This window comes from Coregonus lavaretus (assembly GCF_964263955.1).
Source record: "Coregonus lavaretus genome assembly, contig: HAP1_SCAFFOLD_4210, whole genome shotgun sequence".
Taxonomy (NCBI): domain Eukaryota; kingdom Metazoa; phylum Chordata; class Actinopteri; order Salmoniformes; family Salmonidae; genus Coregonus; species Coregonus lavaretus.
The window spans coordinates 37642-50264 of NW_028163441.1; the positions used below are offsets into that span (position 1 = coordinate 37642).

At 44.3% G+C, this 12623-nt stretch overlaps 1 pseudogene across 1 annotated transcript; it reads left to right on the forward strand.

The window, feature by feature from the left end:
* The first annotated feature begins 1916 nt into the window (after positions 1-1916).
* On the forward strand, positions 1917-3583 carry LOC311118139 (metal transporter CNNM1-like; annotated as a pseudogene). Its single transcript has 3 exons — positions 1917-2237; positions 2341-2443; positions 2587-3583. The product of its transcript is annotated as a metal transporter CNNM1-like (transcript).
* Positions 3584-12623: the final 9040 nt, after the last annotated feature.

The window sequence follows — 12623 nt, forward strand, 5'->3', positions numbered from 1 at the left end:
TGTATAACAGTTTCTAGAAAAACTGACCCAATGTGATGATGATGATGATGATGCTGATGATGATAATTATGATTAGGATGGTAATATTTCTAATAATGAGGAGGATGCTGATTGTGAGAGAAAAAATCCCCTGAGAGAGAAGCAGTGATGCATTGATCTTTGAGTAGGCCTACAAAATTAACAGACCTACACGTGTCTCCCGAGTGGCGCAGTGGTCTAAGGCACTGCATTGCAGTGCTAACTGTGCCACTAGAGATCCTGGTTCGAATCCAGGCTCTGCTGTAGCCGGCCACAACCGGGAGACCAATGGGGCGGCGCACAATTGGCCCAGCGTCGTCCAGGGTAGGGGAGGGAATGGCCGGCAGGGAGGTAGCTCAGTTGGTATAGCATGGTGTTTGCAACGCCAGGGTTGTGGGTTCGATTCCCATGGGGTATGAAAATTAAAAAGAATAATGTATGCACTAACTGTAAGTCGCTCTGGATAAGAGCGTCTGCTAAATGACGTATATGTAAATGTACACATACACACAAGCCTGGCTGATGCGCGACCCACGTGACTACACAGCGCGCTATTACTCAGTCTGGTGTTAGCGAGACTACATACATACACACAGTGGTGGAACAAAGTACTCAATTGTCATACTTGAGTAAAAGTAACATACCTTAATAGAAAATTGTAAAAGTCACCCAGTAAAATAATAATTGAGTAAAAGTCTAAAAGTATCTGGTGTAAAAAGTACTCAATTGTAATACTTGAGTACAAGTAAATGCTATACATCAAATTCCTTATATTAAGCAAACCAAACAGCACAATTTACAGACAGACAGGGCGAATTCCAACATAATTTACTAACACAGTATTCGTGCTGAGTGAGTCTGCCAGATCAGAGGCAGTAGGGATGACAATGTGTTTTATTGATAGGTGCGTGAATTGGACCATATTGTTGTCCTACCTGAGCATTCGATATGTAACAGTACTTTTGGGTTTCAGGGAAAATTAAAGGAATAAAAACATATATTTTTTAGGAATGTAGTGGAGTAAAAGTAAAAGTAGTCAAAAATATAAATAGTAAAGTAAAGTACAGATACCCCCAAAAAACGACTTAAGTAGTACTTTAAAGTATTTTGACCGAAGTACTTTACACCACTGCACACACACACACACACACACACACACACACACACACACACACACACACACACACACACACACACACACACACACACACACACACACACACACACACACACACACACACACACACACACACACACACACACACACACACACACACACACACACACACACACACACACACACACACACACACACACACACACACACAACACACACACACACACACACACACACACACACACACACACACACACACACACACACACACACACACACACAGACAGTACAGTACAGTAGAGTAGCCTATTTGGTGTGTTTCTATGATTGGGATCTCTGCCTGCACGGAGCGACAGACAGTCACACTGGGAAGTAGCTCTGACGATAGGGCATTTCCTGTATTCTATTTTTAGACCATAATGGCAAGCAAAATTACATTATGTCGTTGTACTGCATGGGATTTTGTAAGGTGCGCACATGCCCTGTCTCTCTGTCTCTCTGTCTCTCTGTCTCTCTCTCTCTCTCTCTCTCTCTCTCTCTCTCTCTCTCTCTCTCTCTCTCTCTCTCTCTCTCTCTCTCTCTCTCTCTCTCTCTCTCTCTCTCTCTCTCTCTCTCTCTCTCTCTCTCTCTCTCTCTCTCTCTCTCTCTCTCTCTCTCTCTCTTTCTTTCTGTGTCTCTTGGCCTTTCTTCTCTCTCTCCTCCGTGGGTGGCTCTCCAGCTGTTATGCTGATTAAAGCAGAGCCCGCGTAAAAACCGTGACCACGTGACCCAACCTCTGCCAATGTCCCTCTGCCGCCTGCTGTCGTTTCACCTCTTCACCCATCTCATCCTCCTCTTCTTTCTCCCAGCCCCGGCGAAGGGATTGCTTGGTGTCCGCCCAGAGGACACTAAAGCCAGAGAGCTGTCTGTGCAGGATGGGCTGCTCCAGGCGACTGAGGGGATGCGGTTCATGCTGCGGGTTTACTACGCAGCATCCTCAGTTACACAGAGAGCCAACAACCACTCTGGGAGTGGGAGACCAGAAGCTGCCGCTGTCGCACCATGGATAGCCTTCATAGAAGAGCCAGGTGGAGAGCGAGAGAGAGGAGAGGGGGAGAGACTGGTCAGTTTATTTAGTGTATTGACCATTTACCCCTAAAGCTATAGATGAAATATGTTTTATGAAATAGCCTAAATATCGTGATAAAATATCCATTTGTATTTAGGTCCATCCCAAACGGAACCCGTGCATGGACGAGTACGCTCTGAGTTCTGACATCGAGCTCCTGGGTTCTTTCAGGTCTGCGTCCAGCCACAACTCTGTTCTAGGTCAGTTTATTTAGTCAATAGTTACATGTGTTTGTCGTTGTTGAATCATGGATTTAATTTAAAAAATAATAATCGTAAATGTTATTGTGCGTTTTTCTTTTGTCTGATGATGACCTTTTTGGAATTTGATTCTGATTCTATAGTGGAGCTGCTCACCAAAGACCTGTGCAAATATGAGCGGATCAAATACTACTCAATGTGTGCGTTTGATGGGGTGAAGTGGGAGCATTTCAGCACCAGAGAATTCTGGCTAGCCATAGTGGTGCAACCCCCGCAGGCGGATGTGTGGCTCCAGTTGGGGGTGGCAGTGATGCTATTGGGACTCTCTGCGCTCTGCAGCGGGCTGAACATCAGCATGCTAGCCATGGATCCCGTCGAGCTCTGCGTCCTCCAAAACAGCGGCACCGAGAAGGAACAAAAATATGCGCACAAGATAGAATCTGTGTGTAAACATGGCAACTACATCCTGTGTACTGTGGTACTGGGAAACGTGCTGACCAACACCTGTTTCGTGGGGTGGATGTGCCAGATTATAGGGATGACTCCCACCTCCCTTGTTACCTGCACCTTTGGTATATTCTTCATAGGAGAGATCCTGCCTCACTCTGTGGCGTCCAGACAGCCTAGCCATTGCCTCCAAAACCATCTGGGCCACCTGGCTTCTAATGCTGGTCTCCTTCCTCATCTCCTACCCAATCTCCAAGCTCCTAGACATCATGCTTCACCAGGAGATCAGTAACTTCTACACCAGAGAGAAACTGGTGGCCATGCTGCGCGTCACAGACCCCTACCATGACCTGGTCAAAGAGGAATTAAACATCATCCAGGGCGCTCTGGAGATACGCACCAAGACCGTAGAAGAAGTTCATACCCCGCTGGCGGACTGTTATATGCTCTCCTCAGATGCTGTTTTAGACTTCTGTACTATGTCTGAAATCATGCAGAGCGGGTTCACCCGGATCCTGGTCTATGAGAACGACAGGTCCAACATCATTGATATCCTCTTCGTCAAAGACCTGGCTTTCGTGGACCCGGATGACTGCACCCCGCTGAAGACCATCACCCAGTTCTACAAACACCCCATGCACTGTGTGTTCAGAGACACCAAACTGGATGTGATGCTGGAGGAGTTCAAGAGAGGTAATAGGCCAGGATAGGGGTGGACTGGCCATCTGGCATTTCAGGCTGTTCCATTTTTTGGCCAGTTGGCCTGTCTAACTTGTTTTTTTGTGTGCAAAATGATCATTATCTGGCTAATAATGGGGGCAAAACAAAAAATGGACCGGTGTGGGGGCCTCAAGGATCTTTTTTCTCCAGTGTGTTAGAAATTCCAAGGCAGATTTCTGGTCCCAGTCCACCCCTGGGCCAGGCAGATCCCACTCACACCTGAGTTCAGTATACATTGTTGTAGAGATAATTTTTAAAATGCAGAATCAGGTATCATATAAAGAGTTAAATATGTAGGAAATGCACCACCACTTTGTAGGAAACAGGTGGAGGTGCATTCTCCAGAGTCATACCTACAACCAATCAGAGCACACAGACTAATGAGCACACCGTTTTAAAATCACATGATTACTGCCATTCAGGCACCTTCACCCTGTTACACATGGTCTATGAGAAAAAAACAATTATATTGTTCAGCAGGTGCTGGCTGGTTTGACAGAAGTGATCTATAGCTAAGTGCAGTGTTCAAGTTAGCCCATACCCATTCCATCACACCACTTCCCTCTTCCTGAAAAGCAGAGAATCCAGGGTGTATTTAAATCCAGTTATGCTCTGAACAGTCAGTCATATAAGATGATACAGCAGGTCCAAGTGGAGGTGAGTGGTATAGGCTACTGTATGTCAGAGAACAGTTTTTAGCCATATCCATAATCCATGAAACAACTTCCTTGAAGCTACTCAGGAATTAAATGGGAGAGTTTAGCGAGAGAAGCAAGGTTATCTGTATGTTTTACAGATTATCCAAATTATATTAGCTCGTGACTGTTTTAGTTGATTTGGTTCTGGGTGCCAAGATTATGCAAATTATTGTGAGTACATTTTCCTGTCTTACTTTGGATAACCTGTGTTTGTTAGCCGTCGCAGGGATTCATAGAATGACAGTGAGTTGAAAGAGACCAGTGAAGCAGCACATCCCACAGTAGAGCTGGAATAACGTACTATAAAAGCAGTGAAAGTTGTTTTACAGGGTCAGCCATAGAAGTACGGCGCCCCTGGAGCAAATTAGGGTTAAGTGCACATCAACAGATTTTTCACCTTGTCGGCTTGGGTATTCAAACCAGCGACCTTTCAGTTACTGGCCCTAATGCTCTAACTGCTAGGCTACTGGAAGAGACTTGACAAAGTGATTGTAAACAGTCCTTAGTGTCTCCATCCATGTAAGACTATTGAAGGAAGCTGGAGGCTAGAATAATCTCTTGACAACCAGAGTATGAATCATCGCGTTCAGCCGTCAGCCAGGGGAATAAGCAGGTGTGTGTGTGTGTGTGTGTGTGTGTGTGTGCACATGTTCGAGCATGTGTTGGTGTGTGAAGGTTGTGTGTGTGTATACTCAGTACATCCTTAGCAGCTATATAAAATAATGTAGATTGTTGAGTGGGTGAAATGAACAGGCATCATTTCTCTCCTGTGTGTTGCATGATAAACAGAAGTAGATTTGATGTGCTCTGACTGTTAGCAGGAATCACACTGGAGGCTTTGGGACGGAGACAGCAGTGTCCACTAGGATGAGAGCTTATTTAAAAGGACTAGGGCTTAATTCATATGCTATTCAGATTGACACGGTTGGCTTGACCGTGAGGGCTCAGAGATGGTCATCTGGTTAATTCAGAATGAAGGGTTTCATTATGAAAATAAGTTGGATAAGAGGGCCTTACTCAATAAAAATAATTTTTGTAGAGTGGCTCAAAGTAACATTCACATTTTCAATGTATTTTATTTATTTATTTCACCTTTATTTAACCAGGTAAGCCAGTTGAGAACAAGTTCTCATTTACAACTGCGACCTGGCCAAGATAAAGCAAAGCAGTGCGATAAAAACAACACAGAGTTACATATGGGGTAAAAAACATAAAGTCAAAAATACAACATAAAATATATATACAGTGTGTGCAAATGTAGCAAGTTATGGAGGTAAGGCAATAAATAGGCTATAGTGCAAAATAATTACAATAGTATTAACACTGGAATGCTAGATGTGCAAGAGATTATGTGCAAATAGAGATACTGGGGTGCAAAAGAGCAAAATAAATAACAATATAGGGATGAGGTAGTTGGGTGGGCTAATTTCAGATGGGCTGTGTACAGGTGCAGTGATCGGTAAGGTGCTCTGACAACTGATGCTTAAAGTTAGTGAGGGAGATAAGAGTCTCCAGCTTCAGAGATTTTTGCAATTCGTTCCAGTCATTGGCAGCAGAGAACTGGAAGGAATGGCGGCCAAAGGAGGTGTTGGCTTTGGGAATGACCAGTGAGATATACCTGCTGGAGCGCAGACTACGGGTGGGTGCTGCTATGGTGACCAATGAGCTAAGATAAGGCGGGGATTTGCCTAGCAGTGATTTATAGATGGCCTGGAGCCAGTGGGTTTGACGACGAAGATGTAGTGAGGACCAGCCAACAAGAGCGTACAGGTCACAGTGGTGGGTAGCGTATGGGGCTTTGGAGACAAAACGGATGGCACTGTGATAGACTACATCCAATTTGCTGAGTAGAGTGTTGGAGGCTATTTTGTAAATGACATCGCCGAAGTCAAGGATCGGTAGGATAGTCAGTTTTACGAGGGCATGTTTGGCAGCATGAGTGAAGGAGGCTTTGTTGCGAAATAGGAAGCCGATTCTAGATTTAACTTTGGATTGGAGATTCTTTATGTGAGTCTGGAAGGAGAGTTTACAGTCTAACCAGAAACCTAGGTATTTGTAGTTGTCCACATACTCTAGGTCAGACCCGTAAAGAGTGGTGATTCTAGTCGGGTGGGCGGGTGCCAGCAGCGTTCGATTGAAAAGCATGCATTTAGTTTTACTAGTGTTTAAGAGCAGTTGGAGGCTACTGAAGGAGTGTTGTATGGCATTGAAGCTCGTTTGTAGGTTTGTTAACACAGTGTCCAATGAAGGGCCAGATGTATACAAAATGGTGTCGTCTGCGTAGAGGTGGATCTGAGAGTCACCAGCAGCAAGAGCGACATCATTGATATACAAGGAGAAAAGTGTCGGCCCAAGAATTGAACCCTGTGGCACCCCCATAGAGACTGCCATAGGTCCAGACAACAGGCCCTCCGATTTGACACACTGAACTCTATCTGAGAAGTAGTTGGTGAACCAGGCGAGGCAGTCATTTGAGAAACCAAGGCTATTTAGTCTGCCAATAAGAATGCGGTGGTTGACAGAGTCGAAAGCCTTGGCCAGGTCGATGAAGACGGCTGCACAGTACTGTCTATTATCAATCGCGGTTATAATATCGTTTAGGACCTTGAGCGTGGCTGAAGTGCACCCATGACCAGCTCGGAAACCGGATTGCATAGCGGAGAAGGTACGGTGGTATTCGAAATGGTCGGTGATCTGTTTGTTAACTTGGCTTTCAAATACTTTCGAAAGGCAGGGCAGGATGGATATAGGTCTGTAGCAGTTTGGATCTAGAGTGTCACCCCCTTTGAAGAGGGGGATGACCGCGGCAGCTTTCCAATCTCTGGGGATCTCAGACGTTATGAAAGAGAGGTTGAACAGACTAGTAATAGGGGTTGCGACAATTTCGGCGGCTAGTTTTAGAAAGAAAGGGTCCAGATTGTCTAGCCCAGCTGATTTGTAGGGGTCCAGATTTTGCAGCTCTTTCAAAACGTCTGCTGTCTGAATTTGTGTGAAGGAGAAGCGGGGGGGGCATGGGCAAGTTTCAGCGGAGGGTGCAGAGTTGGTGGCCGGGGTAGTGGTAGCCAGATGGAAAGCATGGCCAGCTGTAGCAAAATGCTTGTTGAAATTCTCGATTATTGTAGATCTATCGGTGGTGATAGTGTTTCCTAGCCTCAGTGCAGTGGGCAACTGGGAGGAAGTGCTCTTATTCTCCATGGACTTTACAGTGTCCCAAAACTTTTTGGAGTTAGTGCTACAGGATGCAAATTTCTGTTTGAAAAAGTTTGCCTTTGCTTTCCTGACTGCTTGTGTATATTGGTTCCTAACTTCCCTGAAAAGTTGCATATCGCGGGGGCTATTTGATGCTAATGCAGTACGCCACAGGATGTTTTTGTGCTGGTCAAGGGCAGTCAAGTCTGAGGAGAACCAGGGGCTATATCGGTTCTTAGTTCTGTATTTTTTGAATGGGGCATGTTTATTTAAGATTGAGAGGAAATTACTTTTAAGGAACAACCAGGCATCCTCTACTGACGGAATGAGATCTATATCCATCCAGGATACCTGGGCCAGGTCAATTAGGAAGGCCTGCTCGCTAAAGTCTTTTAGGGAGCGTTTGACAGTGATGAGGGGTGGTCGTTTGACCGCGGACCCGTTACGGACGCAGGCAATAAGGCAGTGATCGCTGAGATCCTGGTTGAAGACAGCTGAGGTGTATTTAGAGGGTATGTTAGTCAGGATGATATCTATGAGGGTACCCATGTTTACGGATTTAGGGTTGTACCTGGTAGGTTCGTTGATAATTTGCGTGAGGTTGAGGGCATCTAGTTTGGATTGTAGGATGGCCGGGGTATTAAGCATATCCCAATTTAGGTCACCAAGCAGTACGAACTCTGAGGATAAATGGGGGGCAATCAATTCACATATGGTGTCCAGGGCACATCTGGGGGCTTAGGGGGGTCTGTAGCAAGCGGCAACAGTGAGATACTTATTTCTGGAAAGGTGGATTTTTAGAAGTAGAAGCTCAAACTGTTTGGGCACAGACCTGTTTGGGCACAGATAATTAAATGTATGTTTATCACATTCATTAATCATCTGGTTGTCTGGGGTCGACTGCAGGAAGAGTGAGACTTCCAGAGCTGCCTGTCCTCCATTAAAGACACAGTCTCCTCTTCCTCCAGTCCAGTGTCACATTTAAGCAGTGGTGGAAACAGTACCCAATTGTCATACTTGAGTAAAAGTATAGATACCTTAATAGAAAGTTACTCAAGTAAAAGTGAAAGTCACCCAGTAAAATACTACTTGAGTAAAAGTCTAAAAGTATTTGGTTTAAAATATACTGAAGTATCAAAAGTAAATGTAATTGCTAAAATATACTTACGTTTCAAAAGTTAAAGTAAAAGTCTAAATCATTTCAAATTCCTTATATTATGCAAACCAGACGGCACCATTTTTTTGTTTTTTAAATGTATGGATAGCCAGGGGCGCACTCCAACATTCAGACATTATTTACAAAAGATTGATTTGTGTTTAGTGAGTCCAGACCAGAGGCAGTAGGGACGATCACGTGTTTTCTTGACAAGAGTTTGAATTTCACAATTTTCCAGTCCTGCTAAGCATTCAAAAAGTAAAGAGTACTTTGGGATCTCAGGGAAAATGTATGGAGTAAAAAGTACAATATCTTCTTTAGGAATGTAGTGAAGTAAAAGTAAAAGTTGTCAAAAATAGAAATAGTAAAGTACAGATACCCCCAAAAATGACTTAAGTAGCACTTTAAAGTATTTTTACTTAAGTACTTTACACCACTGCATTTAAGCTGGTCCACACACATGATTACTGGGTTGCCCCTTCTGCTGGTACCATGCTGTGATTGGCAGAGGATCAGTTCACTGGCAGAGGTGTTCTATTGTCTGTAGGAGCGTCTGAGGAGAGCAGGGATGCTGGCCCATGTTGACTCCAATGCTTCACATGGTTGTGCCAAATTGGCTGGATGTCCTTTGGGTGGTTGACCATTCTTGGTGCACACAGGAAACTGTTGAGCGTGAAAAACCCAGCACTGTTGCAGTTCTTAACACAAACTGGTGCGCCTGGCACCTACTACCATAACCCATTCAAAGGCACTTACATTTTTTTTCTTGCCCATTCACCCTCTGAATGGCACACATACACAATCCATCTCTCAATTGTCTCAAGGCTTAGAATATTTTTTTTAACCTGTCCTCCCTTTCATCTACACTGATTGAAGTAGATTTAACAAGTGACATCAATAAGGGATCATGGCTTTCACCTGGATTCACCTGGTCAATCTATGTCATGGAAAGAGCAGGTGTTCCTAATGTTTTGTACACTCAGTGTATATATTGCTTTTGAGTTTGAGTTTATTTATATTTTTACAGGGACAGTGCACATTAATCAACGTTTCAGTAAAAGTGCCGGTTTTAGTCAGCCACAGACCCTGGGCAGGTTATTAAAAACAATTACAATACTGACAGACAATGAGTAGTGAGCACATGCAGAGCAACATAGGAGAAGCAACACGTAGCAAACAGACAGACAGAGCAACATAGGAGAAGCAACACGTAGCAAACAGACAGACAGAGCAACATAGGAGAAGCAACACGTAGCAAACAGACAGACAGAGCAACATAGGAGAAGCAACACGTAGCAAACAGACAGACAGAGCAACATAGGAGAAGCAACACGTAGCAAACAGACAGACAGAGCAACATAGGAGAAGCAACACGTAGCAAACAGACAGACAGAGCAACATAGGAGAAGCAACACGTAGCAAACAGACAGACAGAGCAACATAGGAGAAGCAACACATAGCAAACAGACAGACAGAGCAACATAGGAGAAGCAACACGTAGCAAACAGACAGACAGAGCAACATAGGAGAAGCAACACGTAGCAAACAGACAGACAGAGCAACATAGGAGAAGCAACACGTAGCAAACAGACAGACAGAGCAATAGCACAAAAAGTAACAAAACTAAATCCATAAAAGCAACAAAGTGTTTCCGCACCTCACAAGCATGGGCGGTGTGTTCAATAGGGCGATATGGGCGACGCACTGCCAAACGGGAAAAGGAAGGGATTTTTTTTCTAATCAATTATATCACGGCAACAGCAGTTATCAGTGTTCACGTCTGATCTGCCAGCCACTAAATGTCAAATCAGGCTAAAGTCGTGCTTCAAATGGCCCCGCCCGTTTTTGGGGCGATTTCAGTCAAGTTGAAAATCGCCCAGAAGTCTCTCATAGCCTGTCATGTAAAATCTATTTTTTTCACATTTCAAAGCTTTCAATACATTCTCTATGGGTGTCTGTGGGCTTGCATTTACGCGCTTTCGTCATACGTGACGTAACGTTGAACGTAACTAAGACAATGGCGGCTACCAGCGTCTCTGTTGCGACCTGCAGTGCGGCGTTATTTTATGTTTTTAATTTGTAGACTTAGTTTACAAACATTCTGCCAACCATGGATTTCCAGTGGTTGGTTTTGGACTGATCTTGTTGATCGTGTACATACCCGCTACGAACGGACTAAATAATGAAAACGCTGCTGGCAGCTGAATCCCAATACAGCTGGGAGACTTGGCTGGATGAGTCCCGGACAGAGAAGTGGAGCCGGCCACCTTCACCCTGGTCAGAGTGGACCGCGATCCTGGTAAGAGAGCGACTCTGTACCCCGACATTGAACTGCTTTCTGTGTCATTGCGACCTTACTATCAATTCAATTCAATTTAAGGGCTTTATTGGCATGGGAAACGTGTGTTAACATTGCCAAAGCAAGGGAAGTAGATAGTAAACAAAAGTGAAATAAACAATAAATATTAACAGTAAACATTACACTCAGAAGTTTCAAAAGAATAAAGACATTTCAAATGTCATATTATGTATATATACAGTGTTGTTACAATGTGCAAATAGTTAAAGTACAAATGGGAAAATAAATAAACATAAATATGGGTTGTATTTACAATGGTGTTTGTTCTTCACTGGTTGCCCTTTTCTTGTGGCAACAGGTCACAAATCTTGCAGCTGTGATGGCACACTGTGGTTTTTCACCCAGTAGATAAGGGAGTTTATCAAAATTGGGTTTGTTTTCGAATTCTTTGTGGATCGCTGTAATCTGAGGGAAATATGTGTCTCTAATATGGTCATACATTTGGCAGGAGGTTAGGAAGTGCAGCTCAGTTTCCACCTCATTTTGTGGGCAGTGTGCACATAGCCTGTCTTCTCTTGAGAGCCAGGTCTGCCTACGGCGGCCTTTCTCAATAGCAAGGCTATGGTCACTGAGTCTGTACATAGTCAAAGCTTTCATTAAGTTTGGGTCAGTCACAGTGGTCAGGTATTCTGCCACTGTGTACTCTCTGTTTAGGGCCAAATAGCATTCTAGTTTGCTCTGTTTTTTTGTTTGTTCTTTCCAATGTGTCAAGTAATTCTCTTTTTGTTTTCTCATGATTTGGTTGGGTCTAATTGTGTTGTTGTTGTTGTTGTTGTCCTGGGGCTGTGTGGGGTCTGTTTGTGTTTGTGAACAGAGGCCCAGGACAAGCTTACTTAGGGGACTCTTCTCCAAGTTCATCTCTCTGTAGGTGATGGCTTTGTTATGGAAGGTTTGGGAATCGCTTCCTTTTAAGTGGTTACTATCTGCCCCGTGAGTTCCCCCAATTGTTTGTTACCGTTGTGTACTGTTGATAATCACAAGTTTACTGGAGAACTGAGACCAAGTAGAGACTTTGGACAGGGTGGATATGGTATAATAAAGGCAGTTTATTCAGAGGTAAAGATATCTGGAATCGCGTGCACGGACTCGTGCACGTGTGTAGGTCACCTAAATCATCAGAAAAATTGCCCCTCCTGAGAATTTTTTCAGGAGCCGCCACTGCTCACAAGCTACAGACAACAGATAACATGGAAAGCGGCAATACACAGCTAGGGACCAGTAGAACCATTCCAAGCACTTGGTCCTGCAGAATCATGACGTTTAAAGTATTTAGTTACATGGTGAGGCTGAGAGGCTGAGAGTTAGTAGAGGACCCTGTGAACTGTGAGCCAGGCAGCAGTATCTACAGGATTGATCATTACTGATTATTCTGACATTCTCTCCTAATACTCATGTCAACAGGGGAGAGGAACAACCTCTGTAGCGGTCAGAAAGTGGTGTGGGTGTGTGGGTGTGTGTGGTGTGTGTGTGAGAGAGAGAGAGAGAGAGAGAGAGAGAGAGAGAGAGAGAGAGAGAGAGAGAGAGAGAGAGAGAGAGAGAGAGCGAGGGGGGGTTGGATGAGGGGCAGAGTCTGTTCGCTATCGGAACATCTGGCATCAGCGCCAACCGGGA